Raw genomic sequence first — 26,226 nt, 5'->3', positions numbered from 1 at the left:
ATCTATCAGATCTAGTCCCTTAAATCTATTCCTCACTTCCACTGTATAATCATAAGGGATTTGATTTAGGTCATATCTGAATGGTCTAGTGGTTTTCCCTCCTTTCTTCAATTTCAGTCTGAATTTGGCAATAAGGAGTTCATGATCTGAGCCACAGTCAGCTCCTGGTCTTGTTTTGGCTAACTCTATAGAGCTTCTCCATCTTTGGCTGCAAAGAATATAATCAATCTGATTTCGGTGTTGACCATCTGGTGATGTCCATGTGTAGAGTCTTCTCTTGTGTTGTTGGAAGAGGGTGTTTGCTATGACCAGTGCGTTCTCTTGACAAAACTCTATTAGCCTTTGCCCTGCTTCATTCCGTGCTCCAAGGCCAAATTTGCCTGTTACTCCAGGTGTTTCTTGACTTCCTACTTTTGCATTCCAGTCCCCTATAATGAAAAAGACATCTTTTTTGGGTGTTAGTTCTAAAAGGTCTTGTAGGTCTTCATGGAACTGTTCAACTTCGGCTTCTTCAGCGTTACTGGTAGGGGCATAGGCCTGTATTGCTGTAATATTGAGTGGTTTGCCTTGGAAATGAACAGAAATCATTCTGTCGTTTTTAAGATTGCATCCAAGTACTGCATTTCGGACTCTTTTGTTGACCATGATGGCTACTCCATTTCTTCTAAGGGATTCCTGCCCACAGTAGTAGATATAATGGTCATCTGAGTTAAATTCACCCATTCCAGTCCATTTTAATTCACTGATTCCTAGAATGTCTATGTTCACTCTTGCCATCTCCTGTTTGACCATTTCCAATTTGCCTTGATGCACGGACCTAACATTCCAGGTTCCTATGCAATATTGCTCTTTACAGCACCGGACCTTGCTTCTATCATCGGTCACATCCACAACTGGGTATTTGTTTTGCTTTTGCTCCATCCCTTCATTCCTTCTAGAGTTACTTCTCCACTGATCTCCAGTAGCATACTGGGCACCTACTGGCCTGGGGAATTCCTCATTCAGTATTCTATCATTTTGCCCTTTGATACTGTTCATGGGGTTCTCAAGGCAAGTATACTGAAGTGGTTTGCCACTCCCTTCTCCAGTGGACCACATTCGGCTGTGGTCCATGTGATCAGATCAACTAGTTTCCTGTGATTATGATTTCAGTGTGTCTGTCCTCTGATGCCCCCTCGCAATACCTACCATCTTTTTTGGGTTTCTCTTACCTTGGTCGTGGAAAATCACTTCACAGCGGCTCCAGCAAAGTGCAGCCACTGTACCTTACCTTGGACGAGGGGTATCTCCTCAAGGCCGCCCCTCCTGACCTTGAACGTGGAGTAGCTCCTCTCAGCCCTCCTGCGCCCACGCAGCCACCACCTGTTAGATGTGGGGCAGCTCCTCTCGGCCGCTGGCCCTGGCCTCAGGCGTGGGGTAGCTCTTCTTGGCGCGCCTCTTTGCATGGTCAGTTGCGCAGGGGCCGGCGTCTCTCGCGTCTGCTCCGCTGGGGCCGGCGTGTCTCGTGTCTGCGCCGCCGGGGCTGGTGTCTCTCGCATCTGCGCCACCGGGGCCAGCGTCTCTCCTTACAAATAGCTGTGAAAAGAAGAGAAGCGAAAAGCAAAGGAGAAAAGGTAAGATATAAGCATCTGAATGCAGAGTTCCAAAGAATAGCAAGGAGATATAAGAAAGCCTTCCTCAGTGATCAATGCAAAGAAATAGAGGAAAATAACAGAATAGGAAAAACAAGAGATCTCTTCAAGAGAAGACTGACCTTTTCCAGTCCTGTGGCCATTGCTGAGTTTTCCAAATTTGCTGGCATATTGAGTGCAGCACTTTCACAGCATCATCTTTCAAGATTTGAAATAGCTCAACTGGAATTCCATCACCACCACTAGCTTTATTCCTAGTGATGCTTTCTAAGGCCCACTTGACTTCACATTCCAAGATGTCTGGGTCTAGGTCAGTGATCACGTTATCGTGACTATCTTGGTCGTGAAGATCTTTTTTGTACAGTACTTCTGTGTATTCTTGCTACCCAAATAAGATGGTAGGTATTGGGAGGGGGAAGACACACTAAAATCATAATCACAGGAAACTAGTTGATCTGATCACATGGACCTCAGCCGAATGTGGTCCACTGGAGAAGGGAATGGCAAACCACTTCAGTATACTTGCCTTGAGATCCCCATGAACAATATCAAAAGGCAAAATGATAGGATACTAAATGAGGAAGTCCCCAGGTCGGTAGGTGCCCAGTATGCTACTGGAGATCAGTGGAGAAGTAACGCTAGAAAGAATAAAAGGATGGAGCAAAAGCAAAACCAATACCCAGTTGTGGATGTGACCGATGATAGAAGCAAGGTCCGGTGCTGTAAAGAGCAATATTGCATAGGAACCTGGAATGTTAGGTCCATGAATCAAGGCAAATTGGAAGTGGTCAAACAGGAGATGGCAAGAGTGAACATAGACATTCTAGGAATCAGTGAATTAAAATGGACTGGAATGGGTGAATTTAACTCAGATGACCATTATATCTACTACTGTGGGCAGGAATCCCTTAGAAGAAATGGAGTAGCCATCATGGTCAACAAAAGAGTCCGAAATGCAGTACTTGGATGCAATCTTAAAAACGACAGAATGATTTCTGTTCATTTCCAAGGCAAACCACTCAATATTACAGTAATCCAGGCCTATGCCCCAACCAGTAACGCTGAAGAAGCTGAAATTGAACGGTTCTATGAAGACCTACAAGACCTTTTAGAACGAACACCCAAAAAAGATGTCCTTTTCATTACAGGGGACTGGAATGCAAAAGTAGGGAGACAAGAAACACCTGGAGTAACAGGCAAATTTGGCCTTGGAGCACGGAATGAAGCAGGGCAAAGGCTAATAGAGTTTTGCCAAGAGAACGCACTGGTCATAGCAAACACCCTCTTCCAACAACACAAGAGAAGACTCTACACATGGACATCACCAGATGGTCAACACCGAAATCAGATTGATTATATTCTTTGCAGCCAAAGATGGAGAAGCTCTATAGAGTTAGCCAAAACAAGACCAGGAGCTGACTGTGGCTCAGATCATGAACTCCTTATTGCCAAATTCAGACTGAAATTGAAGAAAGGAGGGAAAACCACTAGATCATTCAGATATGACCTAAATCAAATCCCTTATGATTATACAGTGGAAGTGAGAAATAGATTTAAGCGACTAGATCTGATAGAGTACCTGATGAACTATGGACAGAGGTTCGTGACACTGTACAGGAGACAGGGACCAAGACCATCCCCATGGAAAAGAAATGCAAAAAAGCAAAATGGCTGTCTGAGGAGGCCTTACAAATAGCTGTGAAAAGAAGAGAAGCGAAAAGCAAAGGAGAAAATGAAAGATATAAGCATCTGAATGCAGAGTTCCAAAGAATAGCAAGGAGAGATAAGAAAGCCTTACTCAGTGATCAGTGCAAAGAAATTGAGGAAAACAACAGAATATGAAAAACAAGAGATCGCGAAAAGAAAATTAGAGATTCCAAGGGAACATTTCATGCAAAGATGGGCTTGATAAAGGACCGGAATGGTATGGACCTAACAGAAGCAGAAGATATTTGTGCTCCCAAAGAATATATATTCTCTAATCTTTGGACCTAGTATTCGATACCTGCTCATTAGAATAAGATTTAATAGGATTCTTCAAATCTCCCTTATCATTGCTAATAGTTACTGTTTTCTTAATTGATCAGTTACTGAGAGATATACTAAACGTTCCCACTCTATGTATCTGCCAATTTCAGTGAATTTTTGGCATATGTATATTTGAGCCTTCAGCATTATAGTCACAGTAATTAGCCCTGAATCCCTGTTTTGAATCATTTAGGAGCTGAAAGTCCACAACTGCTTCCTCTTAACCTTTTCGTGCCCTCCTCTTTTTAAGATCATATGGCCCCATTTTGAATTTTTCCTAGTAATCTCTATTTTGCAGTTGTTTCTGTCATCTTATTTCTGCTTCCTATTGATTGGGAGTTGTTGTTGTTTTCCTATGCTTCTCATGTATTTTTCTCTTTTATCTGTTTTCTATCGGTTCGATTGAGTTTCTGTCAGATGGACTGAGTGTCCTTTAGTACTGTATTTCCTCTAGTGAGCTGGGAATAATGTATTTTATTTCTATTTGTCAAGGTCACCGGTGATGTTTTTTCATGCTCTCCAAAGTTGCCAAGTCAAGTGTGATGCTATAAGTAAAGAGTTGTTCATAGACTGCTCCAAGCTTACCCAGTGTTCCTTAGGGGAAAATTAAAGACATCAACAGAATCTATTGGACATCACAACAAAGATTTAAATCCAGTTCTTTTGATTTGGAGGTGGAAGCGTTGTAGTAGAGCAGGGAAATGTCACTTACTGAACAGCTTTAATATTCCAAGCCCTTCACGTGCATTTTTCTCATTTGATGCTTGCAAACACCATACCTGGTATGCATTCTTATATCCTCATTTGAAATGAGAAAAGTGAGAATCAGAGAAGTTAAATAACTTTTCCCTTACATTAAATAATAATTTCTGGAGTGAATCTAGGTCCCTTTGATGGTAAACTTCAGGGGTTCTCCAATATTCCACATTGTCTTCAAAGGTAGAAACATAAAATGGAGCCACCTGCGGCCTCTCATATTGAATACGTTAAACGTATGCGGCCCAGGGCTGTGTTCAACCCTAGCAAAGGGACCATTTATGTGTCTCACAACTCAGCTTTTCTTTTTTCCTCAGAATTGCCACTGCCACACAACTGCAGATAACCCATCTTCCATCAAATTTTGCAGGAAAGAGAAAACATGTTTTACACCTTTCATGGGTTATATGCCATCACTTGGTCCACCTTTACCTGATACCTGTTGAAGTCTTGCTTCCTTAGAGAGACAGAGAGATGGTCTCTAGTGATTGCAACATGTACAGATACAAGAAGATTATACACAAATAGTGTGCTAAAGTTCTTGAATACTCACAAATACCTATTTCTTCATCAGTGTTTTGCCTTCTTCCCAAAAGTTCATCTTAAGTCATTCACCTAACATCCTTGCTTAGCAAACCACTTCCCACCTGCTCACACCCCCCACACACACACACTGGGGGAGGGGGTGAAAAGCCTTGGGTCCCACATCTGCAAAGTAAGGTAAAGAAAATTAGAGACAACAGAAAATAATTCTGACATGTGGAAATTTGTTCATTACCTTTACTATAACATTGTTAATGAAAATATTGCATTTTTGTATACTTTTTCTACATTGAGAATCACAATGTAATTTTTTTCCTTCTAACCACCAAACACAATTTAGAAAACTCAAGAGGAGTAGGAAACTCTATTGTATTTACACATATTTTTACTATTTCTGCTGTTCGCTTTTCCTTTCTAATGTTCCACAATTCCTTCTTTTATCCTTTAATTTCTGTTTCAAGAACTTCCTTTAGTCCTTATTTTTTTTTTTAAGTAGGTCTGCTGGCAACAAATTCTCTTACTTTCTCTTCATCTGAGAATGTGTTTATATTTCCCTTTCATTCCTGAAAGTTATTTTCACCAGTTAAGATTTTCTGGGAAGACAGTTCATTTCTGTCAGCACTTGAGAAATGTTATACCACTTCCTTCAGGCCTCTGTGGTTTCTGATGAAAAATCCACTGAGAGATATTTGGTTATAGCCTCACAGGTCTCTGAGGCTCTGTTTATCTTTGTTTCTAGTTTATTTTCTCTCTCTTAGTTGGACTGGGTAATTTCTATTGTTCTGACTTTTAAGCTCATGGAGTCTTTCCTTTGTCCTCTCCATTTTGCTACTGAATCCATGCATTGAGTTGTTAACTGACTTTCAAAAATTTTTAACTATTGTATTTTTTCAGTTCTAAAATTTCCATTGGGATCTTCTTTGGATCCTCTATAACTTTGCTGACTCTCCCTATTCTTTTTTCATTGTTTCAACTGTTAATAATTGCTCATTGAAGCATTTTAATGATAGCTGCTTTAAAATCCTTGTCAGGTAATTCTAACATCTGTGCCATTTTGGTGCTGGCATCAGTTGATTGTCTTTCCCATTCAAGTTGAGCTTTTACTGGGTTTTGGCATGATGAGTGATTTTCGATTTTATCTTTCCTGGACATTTTGGTTGATTTGAGAGTCTGGGTATTATTCAATTCTTCGGTTTTAGCAGACCTCCTCTGACACTCTACCAGCAGGTGAAGGCAGGAGTGCAAGTCCAGGTTCCCCACTTAGGCCTGTGTTTATACCGTGGGGGAGGGACATGCCTCTGGCACTGCTCCCCATCTGGCCTGCACTGAAAGCGCATGGGATGTGGAGGGCTTGTTACCCCTGGGAAGTTGTATTTATTTCCTATTGTTACAGCAGGCAGGTAGCTAGGTATGAGCAGAGAAATGGGGGGCAGGGGCCAGGTGGCCGGAAACCATACATCTTGTAAACAGTGGGGGTTCATGGGCAGACAGAGGGAAGCAGGAACCTTCAGACTCAAGGGAAACCACACATTTTAGGTGGTAAGGATCTGAGTAGCAGACAAAGAAAGTTGGGGAAAGGTGGGAATCTCCTGCGTCCCAATGGAACCTTTTGCTCATTTGTGCTCTCACTACAGTAAGATTAGCCTTACAGATAAAAAGTACTCACCATGTACCGACACATGATACTTCTAATCTAAGCTAAATGGGGACAGAAATTACTCCTCGTCTTGGAAAAATGGAGCTGGGAAGGAAGTCAAGAAGTCAACTCCCAAACTCCTCCTTCGCTAGACAATATTCTGCCACTTCACTTGCTTATCCCTCAGAACAGGCTTGCCAATGAGGCCCAGGGAAGCAACTCTTCACTTGTTTGCCTGCTCTCCCTCTGAGAATGTATCTTTCCTTAAATAAATTTTCACTTTACTTTCTTAACCTCTCTGCTTCTGGTAGGGGAAACAAGCTGACTGAAACCGCCCACCCTGGCCAGGCACCACAGTAACCATTCACGTGAGTTATTTTAAGACAGGAGGTCCTATTAAGGAACACGAAACTGATAAACCACCACTAACTGGAAGAGTTCCGGAAAGGTCAGAAGGAGATGCCACATGTCCTACCACCTCCCAGAACCCTCCTCACTGGGATCCATCTTGGCTGAGCAGCACGTGTGCCACCAGGAAAGACCTTGAGTCAGAATGATTGGCCAGAGACAACCCAGAAACTAATCCCATTACCATAAAACGTGGCAGAGCAGTTCTCCTGGGTTCCCTTACCCTACTGCTCTCCACCCAGGTGCCCCTTCCCAGTAAAGTCTCTTGCTTTGTCAGCATGTGTGTCTCCTTGGACGATTCATTTCCGAGTGTTAGACAAGAGCCCACTCTCGGGTCCTGAAAGGGGTCCCCCTTCCAGCAACAACTGGCAATCACAAAGGGACCTCTGTTTACTGGGGCTGACATCCCAACCACTCAGGGTACTCAAGAACCAGCTCACCTGCTGACGGATCAGACCCAGCGGCCGCAACCGGGACCCCTTTGTCCCTGATCTCTTTCCTGAACAACGGCTGGAGTACCCAACCAGGTAAGGAACAAGCCACTTTATTGACTTCCCTGCCCCTTCCTTTTTTTTTTTTTATCTTTCTCTCATCCCTCTTTTCAACCCCTCCTATCCTACTTTTCTTTTTTTCTCCCCCAGTCCTGGACGCAGGAGTCTGATTGAAGGGCCTCAGCCTGAGCTGAGGATCACAACCTGATCACCTCCAGTTGGCAGAGAACTCGAATTCTGGTTCTGGTCTGATCCGGCCTGATTTCTGGTTTCTGGTAGGGCCGAGTTCCAGTCCTCCTTTCCTGGAAGCCCAGGAGAAAATTCCCATAACATCTGGGCATCTGCAGGTGGCAAGACGACTGTAAGGCCACTCCCTCTTTTTTTCTCATCCCTTCCCAACCCTAACCTGTTTTTTTCTCTCTCTCTCCCTCCTTCTCTTTCAACCTGTCTTCTTTCCCTCCCTTCGAAGACCCAAGGTAGTTCTGTTTACTCTATCCGTCGATACTCAGACCTGAAGTTTTGAGTCTTTGTGAGAGACTTTCTAAGAGACCATGATCTCTCCTCCCCATAAATTGTGTTTTCCGTTCGTGGGGAGATAATTGGGAAATAGGAGCCCTCCATCAGGGGCCCTATTTCTATAAATTCAGCCATTTGATTGTTCATTTGGCTGAGTGCTCCAAATGGAAATGATTGATGGGGCTCAGTATAGTTGCACCTGGTCTTGGGTGAAAGTTAATACCCTAGACATATGTCTAGGGGTTAATTCACCTTTTGGGGCCAGCCCTACAGCCCCTCTGATTGTGATTACTCCTGAGCATTTCCTTTGTCTCATGTACAACCAGGTGATCTGGTACCAAGAGAGAACTTGCAACCTCTCTAGAGTCAGATATTTGACAGAGGAGGCAAAACATACAATGGAGAAAAGACACTCTCTTCAACAAGTGGTGCTGGGAAAACTGGTCAGCTGTGTGTAGAAGAATGAAGTCAGAACACGTTCTAACACCATACACAAAAATACACTCAAGACGGATAAAAGACCTAAACGTAAGACCAGAAACTATAAAACTCTTAGAGGAAAACATAGGCAGAACACTCTCTAACATAAATCAGAGTAAGATCCTCTATGACTCAACTCTTCAGTTCAGTTCAGTTCAGTCGCTCAGTCGTGTCCGACTCTCCGCGACCCCATGAATCACAGCACGCCAGGCCTCCCTGTCCATCAACAACTCCCGGAGTTCACTCAAACTCATGTCCACAGAGTCGGTGACGCCATCCAGCCATCTCACTCTCGGTCGTCCCCTTCTCCTCCCGCCCCCAACATTTCCCAGCATCAGAGACTTTTCCAGTGAGTCAACTCGTCGCATGAGGTGGCCAAAGTATCGGAGTTTCAGCTTTAGCATCAGTCCTTCCAATGAACACCCAGGATCGATCTCCCTTAGAATGAACTGGTTGGATCTCCTTGCAGTACAAGGGACTCTCAAGAGTCTTCTCCAACACCACAGTTCAAAAGCATCAATTCTTCAGCGATCAGCTTTCTTCACAGTCCAACTCTCACATTCATACATGACCACGGGAAAAACCATAGCCTTGACTAGACAGACCTTGGTTGGCAAAGTAATGTCTCTGCTTTTTACCTCTCAGAGTAATGGAAATAAAAACAAAAATAAACAAATGGGACCTACTTTTGCACAATGAAGGCAACTATAAGCAAGGTGAAAAGACAACCCTCAGAATGAGAGAAGATAATGGCAAATGAAACAACTGACAAAGAATTAATCTCCAGGATATACAAGCACCTCAATACCAGAAAAACAACCCAATCAAAAGTGGGCAGAAGACTTAAACAGACATTTCTCCAAAGAAGACATGCAGATGGCTAACGAACACATATAAAGAGGCTGAGCATCGCTCATTATTAGAGAAATGCAAATCAAGACCACAATGAGGTATCATCTCAGAACGGGTCAGCATGGCCATCATCAAAAAGTCTACAAACAATAAATACTGGAGAGGATGTGGAGAAAAGGGAACCCTCTCACACTGGTGGTGGGAATGCAAACTGATACAACCACTATGGAGAATGGTATGGAGAGTCCTTAAAAAAACAGGAATAAAGCTACCACACAACCCAGCAATCCCACCACTGGGCATAGACCCTGAGGAAACCAAAATTTAAAAAGACACATGTATGCCAATGTTCATTGCAACATTATTTACAATAGCTAGGAGATGGAAGCAACCTAGATGTCCCTCAGCATATGAATGGATAAGGAAGTTGTGGTACATATACACAATAGAATATTACTCAGTTATAAAAAGGAACGCATTTGAGTCAGTTCTAATGAGGTGGATGAACTACAGCCTATTATACAGAGTGAAGTGAGTCAGAAAGAGAAAGACAAATATCGTATATTAACGCATACATATGGAATCTACAAACATGGTACCGATGAACCTATGTGCAGGGCAGCAAAGGAAACACAGACGTAAAGAACAAACTTTTGGACTCAGTGGGAGAAGGAGAGGGTGGGATGATTTGAGAGACTAGCTTTGAAACATATATATTACCATAAGTAAAACAGATAGCCAGTGGGAGTTTGATGTATGATGCAGGGCACCCAAGGCCGGTGCTCTGTGACAACCTGGAGGGATGCGATGGGGAGGGAGGTGAGAGGAAGGTTCAGGATAGAGGGGACACATGTATGCCTATGGCCAATTCATACTGATGTATGGCAAAAACCATCACAATATTGCAAGGTAATTATCCTCCAATTAAAATAAATTAATTTTAAAAATAACTATACCACCATGAAAATGGGAAATAAGCCTACTTTCCCTTTAGACACCCCACTGGGTTGTCTTTTGGCCCACTGGGAAGGATATCAACTGGATGGACTAAAAAGGAAAAACTTATCAAATATTGTACTCGGTACAGGCCTACCTACTCCCTGGGAGGAGTGGAAAAATGGCCCCAGTCAGGGTCACTTGAATTTAACAGCATTTTGCAGCTCAGTCTATACTGCAAACATGAGGGTAAATGCAAGGAGGTTCCCTATGTCCAGGCCTTTATGGCCCTCTACCAGGATTCTGAGAAAAGGAGAAAAGGTAAGCTCAGAGACCCCAATAAATGCTCTTTCAAAGTCCTCTTGGCATGGTCCAAGGTGGAAGACCCCCCCCATGACCTTCTCCTGACCCCTTCAGTTCTGATAGAGGATGCAGGAAAGGGAAGTTCAGGCAGCCCCAGAAATTGGGACCTGAGGGAAGGTCACCTACAGCCACCTCAGTGCCACCTCTTTCCCTCATGGGATTATGATCAGGAAGTAAGCTTTACCCTCCCGAGGAGGAAAGGTCACCCTTGGACCAAAAAATACAAACTGTCCCCTAAGAGAGGTTCCAGATGGGGAAGGGGGAACCACATGAGTTCATGTTCCCTTTTCTATGAAAGATAGTACCCAATGCAGGGAACAACTGGGTTCAAATCCTGAAAACCCTCAAAAGTTTAGGGATGAATTTGAATATCTTAGCCTTAACTTCTCCCTCACCTGGAGGGATGTGATGGTCATTCTCACTCTGTGTTGGGATGACGAGGAGAAAGCTAGAATCTTAGGTAAGGATGGAAAAGTGGCTGATGAACAACCGTGGGTGGGTGCCAACCTGGCCCTTGCAAAAGAGGCAATCCCCTGTGCAGAGCCGGATCAGGATCCCAACACAAGGGCAGGAAGGGAATCCCTAATACACCTCATTACTTGCCTACTGCAGGGCATTACCCAGGGTGTCTGGAAGGCCGTTAATAAGACAAAATGAGTATTAAATAGCAAGGAGATCCAACCAGTCCATTCTAAAGGAGATCAATCCTGGGTGTTCATTGGAAGGACTGATGCTAAAGCTGAAACTCCAATACTTTGGCCACATCATGCAACGAGTTGACTCACTGGAAAAGACTCTGATGCTGGGAGGAATTGCGGTCGGGAGAAGAAGGGGACGACAGAGAATGAGATGGCTGGATGGCATCACCGGCTCAATGGACATGAGTTTGAGTGAACTCCGGGAGTTGTTGATGGACAGGGAGGCCTGGCGTGCTGTAATTCAAGGGATCACAAAGAGTCGGACAGAGCTGAGCAACTGAACTGAACTGAGGATGTAACAGGGAGAGAGTGAAAATCCACCCTTTTATTTTTGGGAAGGCTCACAGAGGCCTTTAAAAATTTTACCTAGGCTGCTGCTGCTGCTGCTGCTAAGTCACTTCAGTCGTGTCCGACTCTGTGTGACCCCATAGACGGAAGCCCACCAGGCTCCACCGTCCCTGGGATTCTCCAGGCAAGAACACTGGAGTGGGTTGCCATTTCCTTCTCCAATGTGTGAAAGTGAAAAGTGAAGTCGCTCAGTCGTGTCCGACCCTTAGCGACCCCACGGACTCCAGCCTACCAGACTCCTCCATCCATGGGATTTTCTAGGCAAGAGTACTGGAGTGGCTTGCCATTGCCTTCTCCGTTTACCTAGGCAGGCAGACCTAAAAGGTATTGAAGGAAGAGTCCTGCTGACCCATTCCTTCATAACCCAGGCAGCCTTGGACATAAGGAGAAAATTTCAAAAACTAGGAAAAGGGCCAGAGACATCGATCTCTGAGCTAGTTGTTGTTGTTTAGTCACTAAGTCGTGTCCAACTCTTATGCAACCCCATGGATTATAGCCCGCCAGGCTCTTCTGTCCATGGGATTTCCCATGTAAGAATACTGGAGCATGTTGCCATTTCCTTCTCCAGGGGATCTTCCAAGTTCAGGGATCGAACCTTGGTCTCCTGCATTGGCAGGTGGATGTTTTACCACTGCACCACCTGGGAAGGCCAGTCACACTATACAATTTAAAAAACAAAAACAAAACAAACAGAAAAAAAAACAACCTCCCCATGGGAAAAGCTTCAAGACAAATTTGGTGAAAAGTTTTTAATTTGATTCAATTCATGTTAATGATAATAAGTATACATATTATGCTTTCTATTTACATGATAAGCTAGAAAAATTAATAAAAATTATAAACCAAACTTTTTCAATGGTAATTATCTATGGGGAGGGGAGAGGAGTAACTGTGTGTGGAAAGGCGTACCGGGTGAGAAGTGACATGTTTAAGGTGATATGTCAAACTTTATGCTACACATTTTTTTTAAAGTCTTTACAATAAGAATGAAGTTTTGGATCAGTTTTTTTTTTTTAAATAAAGAGCCCAGAGAAAGTTGAAACCCAGTGAATAATGAGACATGGATCTGCTACACTGTTTGAATAGATAGCTGGGTACACATTTTCACTTTGAATGTGAACTGCGCTGTGTTGTATCATGGAAGAAGTCAATCTAAGATAAAAAGATATCAGAGAAAAATGACAAATTAATGTATTAAGGCCTTTTTTCATTTCTTCAACTTGGCACAAAAACTGCCTCATGACGGTCTCACTAAGATATCTGTTTGTGGTACACCACAGTGCTTTATCTTTATCATCTTTGACTTCTCATCAGCATCTCCCCTCATTAAGCTAGAAACAAGAAAGACTGCCACAACTGGATTAACTTAAATGTACTTCCTTTTTAATCTGGAAGAATTCACCCCCACTAAGTTGGGGCTCTAATCCTCTAAACAGGGAACGAGGCACTTTTTTTCCAAGATCACCCTGAAAGAGAAAAATATTATTTAGAAAGGAATGTCCTTCAAAGTGTGGTGCTTTATATAGCAAACATAGAGTCTCAATCCCCTATGTTTGTTCTGTAATATGTTATAAATGCTCTTGTCAGTGTTCCTCACTCAGGAAAAATCTGCTTTTCTTGACAAAGCATAAATTAATAAAGATTGATAATAGATTTAGATTTACTAGTGATAATAAAAAGAACTCAATTCAGATTCTTTCCTGAAAGTTTCAGAAACATAATTATCAATATAGATTTCTATATTCATTTTCATATGACCATGCTACTCCCATCTTCAATCTCCTCCATTTTACTATCTATACCAGCAAAGTCAATTCCCAGTTAGAAATGCAGTTCCCTCCTAGTACTTGAGATCCTTTCCTTGATATTGGACAACTCTCTGGTATTGCAGCAATATCTTATCCAACCATTCTAGCGAAATGCTATGGCACAATCTATCACCTTAACATCTTTCAGGGTACTAAAAAGACTAGTCTGCTACTATTTCTCCCTCTACTTAGTTAACACTTACTATATTGAATAGTCTTTGTAAAAGGCTAAGCACTTGTAAGGAGATATAAAAAATGGTAAGGCCTCTGCCGTCGAGAAATCTGCTGTCCATCTGTGGAAAAAAGAATTATATTGAAATAAGTAATTTAACAGGCCATATCGATAAGCAAATACTAACACACACACACCAAGCGGGAAAAGGAACAGAAGCATGTCTAAGTCATGGAAGGCTTTCTGAAGGTGATTTATTAAAAGACATTTTGGAGTAAGAAACAGAGGAAGTATGTAGGTATTTTAATTCAGACTTAATAGATGAGGCCAGTGGTTCTGAAACATCTATATGCTTAAGAATGATCGTTTGAAATGTAGCTAAGCTTAATGGTTAATTAAGGGCCTGAATCGTGGGGGCAGACTTCTCAATATAAAGCCCAATTTTGGTAATGATTAGTTGTAAGAACATGAAGTTATGACTTTTCTCTGATCCTTATTTTTCATCAGCAGTGAATAGGGAAAAACAGTACTTTTTTGGAGGGAGGTAGGGTGGTGGTTACTATGAGGAATAAGTAAGTTAATTTTTTTTTAAAAAAAGAGCTTAAAAGAGTACCCGACCCACCGTAAGCACTTGATAAATCTTAATATTATAATCAGTATTATTGGAGCATTTGTTCAAAATGTAAATTTCTTAGATCCCACCCTCAGAGTATTCTGATTCAATAAGTGTAGGACAGTGCCCAGAAATTTGCATTTTTTACCATGCTGCCAGATGGCTGACACAGATGATACGGAAGCACTTTTGATAAAAAACTATGGATGTGAGAGTTGGACTGTGAAGAAAGCTGATCGCCAAAGAATTGATGCTTTTGAACTGTGGTGCTGGAGAAGACTCTTGAGAGTCCCTTGGACTGCAAGGAGATCCAGCCAGTCCATTCTAAAGGAGATCAGTCCTGGGTGTTCATTGGAAGGACTGATGCTAAAACTGAAACGCCAATACCTTGGCCACCTCATGCGACGAGTTGACTCACTGGAAAAGACTCTGATGCTGGGAAGGACTGGGGGCGGGAGGAGAAGGGGATGACAGAGAATGAGATGGCTGGATGGCATCACCGACTCGATGGACATGAGTTTGAGTGAACTCCGGGAGTTGGTGATGGACAGGGAGGCCTGGCGGGCTGTGATTCACGGGGTCGCAAAGAGTCGGACACGACTGAGCGATTGAACTGAACTGAACTGAACTGAGGTTAGACAGAAGCAGAATTAAGAATGACAAGTTGTAGAGCACGTTTTGCAAATTTCAGTGTTTGCTACCCCTTTGTGTTATAAACCCCTTTGAGAAGTTAAGGAGGGTAAGTGTCCTTTAAAAAAATAAATAAGTACATATTTGAAAACACTCACAGTTTTTCATACAATTTCACCTAACTTATAAGCCTCCTGAAGCTCATCGATGAGTTCCTAAGAAACTAACAGAAGAGGGAATTTGGGAGGGAGGATTCCCAAAGTTCCTGGTTAAGAGGCCATGAAATACTTCATACCCACAAGGATGGCTACAATCAAAAAGACACCCAGAGTAAAACAAGGTTGGCGAGGATTTTTATTTTATTTTATATTTTATTTTACTTTTTGGCAAGGAACTAGAAATCTCATTCACTGGTGGTGGGAATGTAAAATGATGTATCCGCTTTGGAAAATGGCTTGGCAGTTCCCCAAAGTGTTAAATAGTATAAAGTTACCATATGACCCAGCAATTACACTCCGAATACAATATATCCCCAAGAAAAAGAAAATATATGTTCCTATAATGGCATTATTCATCATACCCCAAAAGGGGAGGCAACGCAAATGTCCATCAACCAATGGGTGGATAAATAAATGTGGTACATGCCTATACAATGGAATATTTGTTAATAAAAAGACACTTGTTAACAACATAGATGAACCTTGAAAACATGCTAAGTGAAAGAAATCAGTCACAAAAGACCACATATTATATAATTCCATTTATATAAAATGCCCTGAATATGCAAATCCTTAATGACAGAAAGTAGATTAGTAGTGGTTACCTAGGGCTAAGGGGAGAGAAAAAGGAGAAAATAAGAGTGACTGCTAACAGAAAAGGGTCTCTTTTTGTGGTGATGATGAATATGTTATAAATTCCGAGTGTGGTGATGGTTTGCACAATGCTGTGAATATACTAAAAACAACTGAATTTACACTTTAAATGGGTGAATTTCATGGTATGTAAATTATCTCTCAATAGAGATGGGGAAAAAGGAAGAGGCCATGAAATAGACTGATTAGGACAGAGCCCCAGACTAGGGGAAAAAAGGGGATTAAGAGTGAAGAGAGGTTAAGGGGAGAGAACGTAGGCTTGGAAGTCATCTAGATATTGATGACAGGTGAAACGTTAAACTGACTCTTATATAACAGGGCCTGAAAAACTGAGAAATTAAAATAGGGCCCAGAGGGATTCCTACACTTCCTCTGAGGAAAGCCAGAGAAGGCAAAACTACTTGAAAATGGAATAAAATATATAGCATTGTCACAAAAGTCAAGGAGGAATTTTAAGGAGAGGTAATCAGTGGTAATGGCAAAAATCATGATATTAAAATACTCTATTAATCAGATTGAAGTATTTGTCTGTAACTGTGGAATCTTAACCCAAAATTGTTAACAATTTTATTCTCCCTACTCATGTACTTAGGTAAGTTTGAAAAAAGAAAAGAGTGATGAAATCTTTTAGTAGTGAAGGTAGATACACAGTATGAGTTTACTTAGAGCTTCCCTGGTGGCTCAGATGGTAAAGCGTCTGCCTGCAGTGCAGGAGACCCAGGTTCGATCCCTGGGTTGGGAAGATCTCCTGGAGAAGGAAACGGCAACCCACTCCAGTACTCTTGCCTGGAGAATCGCATGGATGGAGGAGCCTGGTGGGCTACAGTCAGTCCATGGGGTCGCAAAGAGTTGGACACGACTGAATGACTTCACTTACTTACAAAATAAACACTACTGAACTAAGCCCAAATAGATTATATCCCAAGTGAGCTGATAATACAGAAATTCAGTTCCATACCTATGTTTAAACATGTAAAACCCAATTTCAATAGTTTTGAGATTTCAAATCTAATTTGCAACATAATGATGTGTGGTAAAATGTAAAAACACATCATTTTTAAACCACCAAGAAATTCCAAACATTGAATTATATCTTAAAATCAGTAGAACTCTGCTATAAAGCTTAGTTATATTTATATAAAAATCAGACTGTCATGAATTCGATGTACTTACCTGTGTGAGCACTTTGAAAATTAAAAATACACACAAAGAGTTAGCATTTAACACTATCAGATTTCCAAAATAAGTGAATTCATAATCTAAAACAAAATACCTATATCTTTAGAAAATAAATCCATTGGATGAATGTAGAAAAATATTTTAAATACACATGCTTTGGACATAATATTTTATGTTATATCGAAATTACTCTTCCTCTCCATTAGGAATTACTGTTTCTAATGAATATGTCTGAGTTAAATTCACCCATTTCAGTCCATTTTAATTCACTGATTCCTAGAATGTCTATGTTCACTCTTGCCATCTCCTGTTTGACCACTTCCAATTTGCCTTGATTCATGGACCTAACATTCCAGGTTCCTATGCAATATTGCTCTTTACAGCACCGGACCTTGCTTCTATCATCGGTCACATCCACAACTGGGTACTGGTTTTGCTTTTGCTCCATCCCTTTATTCCTTCTAGAGTTATTTCTCCACTGATCTCCAGTAGCATACTGGGCACCTACCAACCTGGGGAATTCCTCATTTAGTATCATTCTGAAAGAGATGGGAATCCCAGGCCACCTGACCTGCCTCTTGAGAAACCTGTATGCAGGTCAGGAAGCAACAGTCAGAACTGGACATGGAACAACAGACTGGTTCCAAGTAGGAAAAGGAGTGCGTCAAGGCTGTATATTGTCACCTTGCTTATTTAACTTATATGCAGAGTACATCATGAAGAACGCTGGGCTGGAAGAAGCACAAGCTAGAATCAAGATTGCTGGGGAAAATATCAATAATCTCAGATATGCAGATGACACTACCCTTATGGCAGAAAGTGAAGAGGAACTCAAAAGCCTCTTGATGAAAGTGAAAGAGGAGAGTGAAAAGGTTGGCTTGAAGCTCAACATTCAGAAAACAAAGATCATGGCATCTGGTCCAATCACTTCTTGGGAAATAGATGGAAAAACAGTGGAAACAGTGTCAGACTTTATGTTTTGGGGCTCCAGAAGCACTGCAGATGCTGATTGAAGCCATGAAATTAAAAGACACTTACTCCTTGGAAGGAAAGTTATGACCAACCTTGATAATATATTGAAAAGCAGAGACATTACTTTGCCAACCAAGGTCCGTCTAGTCAAGGCTATGGTTTTTCCCGTGGTCATGTATGGATGTGAGAGTTGGACTGTGAAGAAAGCTGATCGCCGAAGAATTGATGCTTTTGAACTGTGGTGTTGGAGAAGACTCTTGAGAGTCCCTTGTACCGCCAGGAGATCCAACCAGTTCATTCTAAGGGAGATCAATCCTGGGTGTTCATTGGAAGGACTGATGCTAAAGCTGAAACTCCGATACTTTGGCCACCTCATGCGACGAGTTGACTCACTGGAAAAGACTCTGATGCTGGGAAAGGTTGGGGGCGGGAGGAGAAGGGGACGACCGAGAGTGAGATGGCTGGATGTCATCACCGACTCTGTGGACATGAGTTTGAGTGAACTCCGGGATTTGGTGATGGACAGGGAGGCCTGGCGTGCTGTGATTCATGGGGTCGTGGAGAGTCGGACACGACTGAGCGACTGAACTGAACTGATCCTATCATTTTGCCTTTTGATACTGTTCATGGGGTTCTCAAGGCAAGTATACTGAAGTGGTTTGCCATTCCCTTCTCCAGTGGACCACATTCGGCTGTGGTCCATGTGATCAGATCAACTAGTTTCCTGTGATTATGATCTCAGTGTGTCTGCCCTCTGATGCCCCCTCCCAATACCTACCGTCTCTTTTGGGTTTCTCTTACCTTGGTCGTGGAAAATCTCTTTACAGCTGCTCCAGCAAAGTGCAGCCGCTGTACCTTACCTTGGACGAGGGGTATCTCCTCAAGGCCGCCCCTCCTGACCTTGAACGTGGAGTAGCTCCTCTCGGCCCTCCTGTGCCCGCGCAGCCACCGCCTGTTGGACGTGGGGCAGCTTCTCTCGGCCCCTGGCCCTGGCTCAGGCATGGTGTAGCTCCTCTCGGCCGCGCCTCTTTGCCTGATCGGTTGTGCCGGGGCAGGCGTCTCTCGCATCTGCACCGCCGGGGCCGGCGTCTCTTGACCATTATATCTACTACTGTGGGCAGGAATCCCTTAGAAGAAATGGAGTAGCCATCATGGTCAACAAAAGAGTCCAAAATGCAGTACTTGGATGCAATCTTAAAAATGACAGGATGATTTCTGTTCGTTTCCAAGGCAAACCATTCAATATTACAGTAATCCAGGCCTATGCCCCTACCAGTAACGCTGAAGAAGCCGAAGTTGAACAGTTTTATGAAGACCTACAAGACCTTTTAGAACGAACACCCAAAAAAGATGTCCTTTTCATTATAGGGGACTGGAATGCAAAAGTAGGAAGTCAAGAAATTTGCCTGGAGTAACAGGCAAATTTGGCCTTGGAGCACGAAATGAAGCAGGGCAAAGGCTAATAGAGTTTTGTCAAGAGAACACACTGGTCATAGCAAACACCCTCTTCCAACAACACAAGAGAAGACTCTACACATGGATATCACCAGATGGTCAACACCGAAATCAGATTGATTATATTCTTTGCAGGCAAAGATGGAGAAGCTCTATACAGTTAGCAAAAGCAAGACCAGGAACTGACTGTGGCTCAGATCATGAACTCCTTATTGCCAAATTCAGACTGAAATTGAAGAAAGTAAGGAAAACTACTAGACCATTCAGGTATGACCTAAATCAAATCCCTTATGATTATACAGTGGAAGTGAGGAATAGATTTAAGGGACTAGATCTGATAGATAGAGTGTCTGATGAACTCTGGACGGAGGCTCGTGACATTGTAGAGCAGACAGGAACCAAGACCATCCCCATGTAAAAGAAATGCAGAAAAGCAAAATGGCTGCCTGAGGAGGCCTTACAGATAGCTGTGCAAAGAAGAGAAGCAAAAAGCAAAGGAGAAAAGGAAAGATATAAGCATCTGAATGCAGACTTCCAAAGAATAGCAAGGAGAGATAAGAAAGCCTTCTTCAGCGATCAATGTAAAGAAATAGAGGAAAACAACAGAATAGGAAAAAGAAGAGATGTCTTCAAGAAAATTAGAGATTCCAAGGGAACATTTCATGGAAAGATGGGCTCGATAAAGGACAGGAATGGTATGGACTTAACAGAAGCAGAGGATATTAAGAAGAGGTGGTGAGAATACACAGAAGAACTGTACAAAAAAGATCTTCACGACCAAGATAGTCACGATAACGTGATCACTGACCTAGAGCCAGACATCTTGGAATGTGAAGTCAAGTGGGCCTTAGAAAGCATCACTAGGAACAAAGCTAGTGATGGTGATGGAATTCCAGTTGAGCTATTTCAAATCTTGAAAGATGATGCTGTGAAAGTGCTGCACTCAATATGCCAACAAATTTGGAAAACTCAGCAGTGGCCACAGGACTGGAAAAGGTCAGTCTTCATTCCGATCCCAAAGAAAGGCAATGCCAAAGAATGCTCCAACTACCGCACAATTGCACTCATCTCACACGCTAGTAAAGTCATGCTCAAAATTCTCCAAGCCAGGCTTCAGCAATATGTGAACCATGAACTCCCAGATGTTCAAGCAGGTTTTAGAAAAGGCAGAGGCACCAGAGATCAAATTGCCAACATCCGCTGGATCATGGAGAAAGCAAGAGAGTTCCAGAAAAACATCTATTTCTGCTTCATTGACTATGCCAAAGCCTTTGACTGGGTGGATCACAATAAACTGTGGAAAATTCTGAAAGAGATGGGAATACCAGACCACCTGACCTGCCTCTTGAGAAACTTGTATGCAGGTTAGGAAGCAACAGTCAGAACTGTACATGGAACAACAGACTGGTTCCAAATAGGAAAGTGTCAAGGCTGTATATTGTCACCTTGCTTATTTAACTTATATGCAGAGTAAATCATGAGGAAGGCTGGGCTGGAAGAAGCACAAGCTGGAATCAAGATTGCCGGGAGAAATAGCAATAACCTCAGATATGCAGATGACACCACCCTTATGGCAGAAAGTGAAGAGGAACTCAAAAGCCTCTTGATGAAAGTGATAGAGGAGAGTGAAAAAGTTGGCTTGAAGCTCAACATTCAGAAAACAAAGATCATGGCATCTGGTCCCATCACTTCATGGGAAATAGATGGAAAAACAGTGGAAACAGTGTCAGACTTTATGTTTTGGGGCTCCAGAAGCACTGCAGATGCTGATTGAAGCCATGAAATTAAAAGACGCTTACTCCTTGGAAGGAAAGTTATGACCAACCTTGATAATATATTAAAAAGCAGAGACATTACTTTGCCAACCAAGGTCCGTCTAGTCAAGGCTATTGTTTTTCCCGTGGTCATGTATGGATGTGAGAGTTGGACTGTGAAGAAAGTTGATCGCCGAAGAATTGACGCTTTTGAACTGTGGTGTTGGAGAAGACTCTTGAGAGTCCCTTGTACCACCAGGAGATCCAACCAGTCCATTCTAAGGGAGATCGATCCTGGGTGTTCATTGGAAGGACTGATGCTAAAGCTGAGACTGCAATACTTTGGCCACCTCATGTGACGAGTTGACTCAATGGGAAAGACTCTGATGCTGGGAAGGGTTGGGGGCGGGAGGAGAAGGGGACAACCGAGGATTAGATGGCTGGATGGCATCACCGACTCTGTGGACATGAGTTTGAGTGAACTCCGGGAGTTGGTGATGGACAGGGAGGCCTGGCGTGCTGTGATTCATGGGGTCGCGGAGAGTCGGACATGACTGAGTGACTGAACTGAACTGAACTGAACTGAATGAATATATGAGAGTGATTCTACCATCAACTTTGTAAAAACTTTTAAAAATATGGCAGAATACAAATTAAAAAAAAACAAACATGGCCATCATTAACGTAAATCAACAACAAAAAATTCATGAATACTGTGCTCTCACTTTAGACAATGGAGAGGTCCAGGAGACACCACTCGACTGACACTGGCTCCAGCCATGATCAGTTGAACTTCAGAGGTATAAAGTGCCGCAGAAGACGACTGCAGCCATGTTTTCACAACTTCCAGTGGCTATGTCAGAATAGCTCCCACTGAACCACCACACCACATCCTCCGGCAAAGAGATGAGCTAGCGGAGGAGGCAAATAAAGTGTTTTTCAATAGGGACCAGGAGGAGGAGGTCAAAAGGGAGGAAAGAGGAGCCCAAAAGGGTGGAAGGATAGAGAAGCCGATCCAAGCCTTAGCCCAAAAACAGGCTAAAATCTTGGCCTTGGTTCACCCTACCACTGTGTGAAAGTCATGGAGAGAGCGAGAAAGAAGAAAGGATACTAGGGATCCACCACTGAGATGCACCCAGTGTGCCTACTGCCAAGAGGATGGACATTGGACAGGGGAGTGTCCATATCACCCTAAGGGAAGGCATGTTGAGACCCCTACACCTGCTCTGTCTGAGTTAGTCTTAGGAGACCGGGACTGAGGATGCCCAACGGCTTGAGAACAGCTCCCCGCCCCTCCACTGGAATGGTGAGATACAGATCACTCCTCTCGACGCTTGTGAACTCCTTTTGGATGGGGGCGGGGAGCGGGGGCTGCCTTCTCTGTTCTTCCCTTCTGATTAGGACCTTTAGAATCCCTGACTAAAATGGTGACGGGGACGGACAGAAAATCCCAAAGTCAAAATTTGACTAAGCCCCTCCATTGTAAGGTGGGCGACTGGCAAGGGACCCATCCCTTTTTATACATCCCTGGTTGCCCTGCTCCCCTACTGGGGAGAGAATTTGTTGCCTCCAGACCAGAGTGAGGTGGGGAAAACTAGAAACGGATAACTTCCCTTGTCTGATGTCTGAACATTTGCAGTCAGACATAGGAAAGGAGGATGCCCTCCCTCTCTCAGATGAGGTCAATCCCCAGGTGTCGGGTGTCTCCAGCCCCCAGGCCAGCCATAAATGTTTCACCAGTGAAGATTCTCCTGAGGCCAAATACTCCCCTTCCACTGGAAAAGACAATACTCCTTAAAACCAGAAGCTCTTGAGGGTCTTAGAATGGTTGGAAGCTCCTTAAAAAGTTAAACATAGAACTACCATATGATCCAGCAATTCCAATCTTGGGTATTTACCCAGAGGAAATGAAAACAGTAACTCAAAAAGATATCTGTACTCCCATGTTCACTGCAGCATTATTTACAACATCCAAGATATGGAAATAACTATGTGTTCATCCATGGATAAACGGATAAAGCTAACATGGTATCCAAGGAATTACTATTCAGTTATAAAAAAGGAATGAGACTGCCATTTGTGACAACCTGGATGGACCTTGAAGGCATTATGTTAGGTGAAATAAGTCAGAAAAAGAAAGACAAATACTGTATAATCTCAGTTATATGTGAAATCAAGCCCTCTACTCCTCTCCCTAAAACCCATGAACTCATAGATGCAAAGAACAGATTAGTGGTTGCCAGAAGCAGAGGGTGCAGGGGGCAGAGGTTGAAATGGGTGAAGGGGGTCAAAAAGTATAAACTTCCAGTTATAAAATAAATAAGTCATGGAGATGTAATGTACAGCATGGTGACAAAAGTTAATAATACTATATTCTGTGTGTATACACACACACACACAATGACCATGTCACACGGCTTGTGGGATATTAGTTCCCCACCCAGGCATTGAACCTGGGACCTCAGCAGTGAAAATGCTGAGTCCTAACCACTGGACAATGAAGGAATTCCCATATACTTTAAAGTTATTAAGAAAGTGGATCTTAAAAGTTCTCATTATAAGAAAAAAACTATATAACTATGTGTGGTGATGGATACTAACTAGACTAATTGTGGAGATCTTTTGCAATACATATAAATACTGAACCATTATGTTGTACACCTGAAAATAATATAAAGTTATGTCATATCTCAATTTTAAAATTTTAAGGAATTAAAAAGATTTAAGTACAAAAGGGCTTTATATTTCTGTTTGAATTTGCATAAAACATTCCTAGACATACATCACAAGAAACATAGTGGTTACTTCTATCAAGTGAGCCTGTGTGTGTGCTAAGTCACTCAGTCGTGACTCTTTGCAACCCCATGGAGTAGCCCGCCAGGCTCCTCTGTCCATGGGATTCTCCAGGCAAGAATACTGGAGTGGGTTTCCATGACCTTCTCCAGGGGATCTTCCCAACCCAGGGAGTGAACCCATGTCTCTTTCATCTCTTTCATTGGCAAGCAAGTTCTTTGCTACTAGCACCACCTGGGAAGCACTGAAGGAATGTGAGAGGGTGATCTATAAAGACATGATTAATTTAAGCTGTTTTCCCTATTTCCATATTAACACCGTAGAGCTGTATGGTATTTCACAGCTCCAAGTTCTTCCACATGAATGACTGCGGCAGACAGTTCACTGCTCATCAACACCCTTTTCGTCCCCATCCTGATCTTGATCCAGTGGCAACAGCTCAGCCCAGGGCATGAAGCAAGACTGGTCCAAGTTGGTGACTGTCAACTTTGGCTGCACTGTACAATCCCCTGGGGAGCTTTTAAAACATCCCAATAACTGGATCCCACCCCAAACCAATTATATCAGAATCTCTATGGATGGAGTGCTTTTAATAGTGACATTTAAAAAAAACAAACAAAACAAGAAACTCCTCAGGTGAAGGTAATGCTTAGCCAGGGCTGAGAACACACTGGTCTAAGCCAGTCAAGAGGACGCCTTTCCCTTTCACCAATTACTGGGTTAGGTCAGACCACGTGACCCAGTTCTAGCCAGTGAGACATAGAAGGAAGTCAGCTAGGGTAGGGGCTTCTGGGGAAGGTTTTATAACCAGATTGAAGGTAAGAGAGACATATGAGGGAAAACTGCACCCCTTACTAACCAGCTTCCTTCTTTCCTGCATTTTCACAACCCTGCATAGTTGGGTGAAGAAGTGATGCTTCTTGCTGAGGCTACCATCTTGTGACAGTGGGAAGATAATTTGATGAAGGAAAGCCAAAAAGATGGAAAAGATGGAATAGGCCTGGCTCCTTGGTGACTTGGTTTGTTGCTACAATTCCCACCGAGACCTGAAAAAAAGTGCACTGACCCCCCACCCTAGCAAATCCTGGCTGTCAGGCCTAAAGCATCCAGAAGCCACTCGGGTTAATTCACTGCTGAGCTGGGGGAATGCTGCAGTGTCCCAGGTGAAGGACAGCCATGGGGAAGACAGCCCTAGCTAGAGTCACAGGCTCTCCTGTGTAGCTGCCGTTGGCAGTGCTCAGGGATATTTTATTGTTTTTTTCAGTATTAGTAATAAAGCTAAATGTGGTTCTCACTCTAGACTAGCCACTAAACCTGGCTGTGGTGGTGCCAAAGGTGTGCCAGGAGATAGTAAGTGGGGGCAGATGAGGGTGTGTTATAACGGAGAGATTCTGAGCTCTGGGGTCTATCACCACTGCTGCCTGACCTTCAGCAGCCCAGGTGTGACTTTGGGCAAGTTATTTGATTTCTCATCTATAAAACTGATAATATGCCATGATGAAAGAAATGCTCACATATGGAGGTATAGGGAAGTCCTTCTGGTTTATACATGATTTAACTCAAATGTGATGCTAACTAAAACAGCCTGTTTGTGGCCTATCAAACATACACTGCTCATCTACTTTATTAATGAAAAGGGCACAGAAGTAAAATATTGTCCATGTTAAAAATAAAAATGAAATGTCTCCCTTCCTGGGATACCGATGCTGGTGCACCTTCCATGATAAGACTCACTTCCCAGGGGCTGAGGCCATACTGACTGTGTAGGTGCTGATTTTTTTTTTTTTTTTGAAACCTGGACAGAATGGATTCCTGACTTGCTTAGTGTCCTTTGTTCTGACAAAATATAAAACTGGGCTGAAAACCACGTTTCTCTGGAGAAGTTCTTCAGAGTCATCCGTCTTCCTGTCTTCTGGGCTACAGTCCTCAGTTTGGCTCAAATAAAATTTTTCCTATTCCTATTATAGATTGTTTATTATTTTCATTGGCTGTCATAACAATGATATAGACACTATGCCTAACTCAATGCATTGGTACCTAAGGATCCATCCCCTTCCTGGCTCTAGAGTGCAATGTGACAGACTTTTGGAAACTCATCAGTTAGCCAGTAACATTATCCTTCTAGGAACCAGGAACACAAGCATTTTAATAAATCCACTGATTGGTGGTGACATGGTGCATGCCTGATAATTCCAGCAGAAAGGCTGGAGGGTTCAATCACCAGAGAATGGAAGCGCTTAAAGCTTGTTCCCAGATGTCCCTGCAAGCCTGCAAAGGAAGCCCCAATTGGCT

General features: G+C 42.8%; 1 non-coding gene across 1 annotated transcript; it reads left to right on the top strand.

The window, feature by feature from the left end:
- The first annotated feature begins 16,451 nt into the window (after positions 1–16,451).
- TRNAC-GCA (transfer RNA cysteine (anticodon GCA)) lies at positions 16,452–16,523 on the top strand. Its single transcript has one exon. It is a non-coding gene; the product is annotated as a tRNA-Cys (tRNA).
- The last annotated feature ends 9,703 nt before the right edge of the window (positions 16,524–26,226 follow it).

This window comes from Moschus berezovskii, chromosome X (genome assembly GCF_049115385.1).
Source record: "Moschus berezovskii isolate FMDL1 chromosome X, NW_MosBer_1.0, whole genome shotgun sequence".
In the NCBI taxonomy this organism is placed as follows: Eukaryota; Metazoa; Chordata; class Mammalia; order Artiodactyla; family Moschidae; genus Moschus; species Moschus berezovskii.
This window is presented reverse-complemented; position numbering and strand designations above follow the sequence as displayed.